This window comes from Neophocaena asiaeorientalis, unplaced genomic scaffold, assembly GCF_003031525.2.
Source record: "Neophocaena asiaeorientalis asiaeorientalis breed wild unplaced genomic scaffold, Neophocaena_asiaeorientalis_V1.1 scaffold430, whole genome shotgun sequence".
Classification (NCBI taxonomy): domain Eukaryota; kingdom Metazoa; phylum Chordata; class Mammalia; order Artiodactyla; family Phocoenidae; genus Neophocaena; species Neophocaena asiaeorientalis.
In genome coordinates this window covers 988951-993625 of record NW_020173691.1, presented here as the reverse complement: position 1 = coordinate 993625, position 4675 = coordinate 988951, and positions in this window count along the sequence as shown.

The window sequence follows — 4675 nt, the reverse complement described above, 5'->3', positions numbered from 1 at the left end:
TATATATATAAAATCTCCCTTGTAGATCCAAGTAACTTTGATATATAGGGATTTTTTTTCTTAGGTTGATATTATAATTTGTTTCTTTTACAGAATATTCACAACCGCAGGTGCTTTGTTAACTGATCAGATTTTAACAAAAGTCTTAAGCAGTGCTTCTCAACTGGGAGGTTTGTGTCCTTTCTACCGGGGGTTGTGGCTGCATGGGGGCAATTTTTATTTTGTTACCATGACTAAGGATGGTACTAAAATTTCATAGCCAGGGCTAGGGTTTTTGTATATCCTGCAACTGGTAGGAATGTTCCACCCAAAATGACAATAGAGCTCTAGTGAGAAACATTTGCCTAAACAAGTAACATGTTCTGCAACTGTTTTCCTACAGTTCAACCTAAGGGGATAAGGGCTCTTGTGCAAATTGTTTTATTACACATTTAAATGTCATTCTTGGTTTTTTTATGTTTGCCAAGAATAGTAAATGTGTTTAAGGTAATTATGAAAAATAAATGATAACAAAATAACAAAAGTCTGATTGCAAACAAAAAAATTGGAGGTTTTGAGATAATCACCATCATTCTTTCTCTTTCCACAGAAGTTCCAAGAGAGGTTGGCCAAAAATATTTTAAATCCTAAAACACAATTTTAAGCTTTGCTTTTCTTTAAAATGTATACAAAATAATGTGCAAATATGTATAATATATGTTTTGGATCTGGTGTTAATATTTAATCCCTGCTTTCTAGAGCTGTGCTGCCTTTAAATGTGCCTACATTGAGATGTACTGTAAGTGTAAAATACACACCAGATTTCAAAAGTATCATATGAAATAAAGAATATAACATGTCTCATTAATAATTATTATATTTATTACAAGTTGAGATGATATTTTGGATATATTGGATTAAATAAAATTTATTATTAAAATTAATTTCATCTGTTTTGATTTTAATGTGACTTCTAGAAAATTTAAATGACATATGTAGCTGACATTATATTGCTATTGGACAGCACTGTTCTAGAGAATCAGTGAGAACTAAGGGAAATATCAAGTTATATTTAGATTCTCTGTTTAGTCATTCTAATTTGATGTCATTGATTCATCCTCTTACGTATTCCATACTGTTTCAAATCCCACATAGAATTAAATTGGAATGAGCTTTTGTACTTGCAGAGAATTCTTACTCTTTCCGTGTGCAATTGCTTAGGATCCACTCTTGAGTGCAGTCTTCATAATGGTATTTATGTTCTGGTTCCTAATTTATACTGCTTGTATCAATCAAAATGCTGAACCTTCAGGAGGTTTGCTGTATATGATCTGTAACATCTGCTGTGATTGTATGTTACATCAAGGGCATATTTTCTCCCTCTCAGATCTCAATGTCTCCTTCCAGAAGGCACGTTTGACCTCACAAGCACACTTTGGGGGTTCTGTTACCCTCCATGCTACCTTTTAGTAAGAAGGGAACAGTTTCCATGGTAGAGGTACTATCAAAAAATGTCTCCTCTGTGACAAAGTCATTGATTTGCTGAGAGTCTTGCACCATCATCCATTCCTATTGGCTGTAAGAGTCTGAAGTTCTGCTGTTTAATTATTTAAACAACATAAATGGGCAACATTTTAATATATTATCCCATTGCTTCTATGTATGTATTTATTTATTTATGGCTGCGTTGGGTCAGTTGCTAAGCGTGGGCTTTCTCTAGTTACTGTGAGCGGGGGCTACTCTTCCTTGCGGTGCGCGGGCTTCTCATTGTGGTGGCTTCTCTTGTTGCGGAGCACGGGCTCTAGGCACGTGGGCTCAGTAGTTGTGGCTCATGGGCTCTAGAGTGCAGGCTCAGTAGTTGTGGCGTTCCACGGCATGTGGGATCTTCCCAGACCAGGGGTCAAACCCACATCCCCTGCATTGGCGGGTGGATTCTTAACCACTGCACCAGGAGGGAAGTCCCTCCCATTGCTTCTTATAGAAACGTTATGAAGTTTTACCATGAGCCCCAATGTTATAGGCAAGGAACCTGAGACTCAGAAAAGTTAGCAAGTTGCCTCAGGTCACACAATTAGACTTCTGATACCTAGTTTAATGCTTTTGACTACATTCTCTGCCTATACTATTGTCCTAGTAAGGAAGTAATTCCTATCTGAAAACCATAAATAGGTAAAGCCAGTTTAAACTGTGGAAATTGTGTTGTCCAGGCCCTACCCTGGAATTTGTTCTGTATTTATTCAAAGCACCAAATATTTGACTTCTGTGAAAATAGTGCCAAGGTAAATTAGGCAGAACCAGAAACAAGAACTTCTATATAAGCCTATGTGTTACTGGCAATTTCAGGTGTTTGAGTTTCTTTCTTTGTTCAGTAGAAATGGGAATAATATTTGTCAGGACTAGACAAACAGTACGTGGTGATAGGAGACCTTGCCTTGTATATGACGCACTCCCAGGAGAACATACCCTTTGACATGACTTTGACGTGGCTTTTTAATTGTAGGGAAAGGATTTAACTCTACTGGCCATGCCCAACACAAATCTTCATTCTCCTTGGCTTTTAGAACAGGATACTTGCTTAAATTCCACTTCAGTTATATGATCCCTTTACTAAAAGTCTGATAGCTTTCTGTTTTTTATTCTAAGTCTAAATTATTATGCTTGATTAATAATCTTTCAAAATCTGACCTACCCTAGCCACCCAAATTTAACTCCCACTACTTTTTAACAGGATCATTTCACTCCAGTAAGATTAGGTCTCATTACTGTGGTCTTTTCTCTTATGTTTCTTTATGTCCATCCCTAGTCTCCCTGCTCTATCAGTAAGCAACCACTGTCATAGATTAGTTAGAATTTTCTAGAATTTTATATAGATGCAGTTTTACAGTGTGTATTATTTTTGGGGTCTGTGTTATTTCACTCAGAATTTCTTTGTTGTTGCTAGTATCAATAGTTCCTTGTTATTGCTGAGCCATATGCCAACATTTAACATCCATTTAGCTGTTGATGGACAGCTGTTTTTTGTTTGTTTGTTTTTGTTTTTTGTGTTTTTTTACTATTACCAATGAAGCCACCATGAACATTTGCAAACAAGTCTTGGTGTGGACATATACTTTTATTTCTCTTGAGTGAATACGCAGGAGTGGAAAGACTGCATTCATATGATAAGGTGTAATTTTTAAAGAAATTGTCAAACTGTTTTCCAAAGTGGTTGAATCATTTTAAATTATAACCAGCAGCGTTATGAGAGAGCCAATTATCCTCATCCTTGGTAACATCTGTTATCAGTCTTTTAAATCAGACATCAGTCTTTTAAATTTTAGCCATTCCAGCGGATATGCAATAATATCTCATTATGGTTTTGATTTGCACTTCCCTAATGACTAATGGTATTCAATATCTTTTCTTACATTAATACATACCTGCCACACTTGTATCTTCTTTAGTGAAGTGTCTGTTCAAATTTTTGACCCACTTGTTTCAAATTGGTTTTTTTGTCTTCTTATTAATAAGTTGTAATAGTTATTTATATATTCTAGGTACAATTCCTCTGTTGAATGTATGTTTTGCAAATATTTTCTCCCAGTCTGTGATTTACCTTTCCATTTTCATAACAGTGAATAGAAGTGAGAGCAAACTTTTTAAAAATTTATTTATTTTATTTTTGGTTGCATTGGGTCTTCGTTGCTGTATGTGGGATTTCTCTAGTTGCAGAGAGCGGGGGCTACTCTTCACTGCGGTGCACAGGCTTCTCATTGCGGTGGCTTCTCTTGTTGAGGCGCACGGGCTCCAGAGCACAGGCTCAGTAGTTGTAGCACACGGGCTTAGTTGATCCGCGGCATTTGGGATCTTCCTGGACCAGGGCTCAAACCCGTGTCCCCTGCATTGGCAGGCGGATTCTTAACCACTGCACCACCAGGGAAGCCCCAAAGCAAACGTTTTTATTTTTATAAAGCCCATATTACTGATTTATTTATTTTAGAGTTTGTGGGTTTTGTGTGTATTTTTGAAATCTTGGCAAACCTGAGATTACAAACATTTTCTCCTATGTTCTCTTCAATAAGTTGTTCTTACATTTAGGTCAATGACCTATTTCCAGTGAGTTTTTGTATATGGTGTGTAGTAAGGGTTGAGGTTGATTTTTTTTTTTTTAACCTATGGCTATTCAATTGTTTCAGCACCATTTATTATAAAGATTAACATTTTTCCATTGAACTGCCTTGGCATGTTTGTTGAAAATCAGTTGCCTATATATGTGTAGGTTTATTTCTAGACTGTCTATTCTGTTCTGTGGACCTATTGTGTGTCTGCTTACACCAATATCACACTATTATAATTAATGTAACTATAATAGGTCTTTTTCTTTGCTTCAAAATAGTAATATATTTTTAATACCACCTCATTAAAGAGCTAGCCCACTTCTTCCCAAAATCATCAGAACATTTTTTCAACTTTAGAGTACATTAAGGCCAGAGACTTATTTCGATGTTGGCTGTGGGTTTGTCATATATGGCCTTTATTATGTTGAGGAAAGTTCCCTCTATGCCTACTTTCTGCAGGGTTTTTATCATAAATGGGTGTTGAATTTTGTGGAAAGCTTTTTCTGCATCTATTGAGATGATCATACGGTTTTTGTCCTTCAATTTGTCAATATGATTTATCACATTGATTGATATGTGTATATTGAAGAATCCATGCA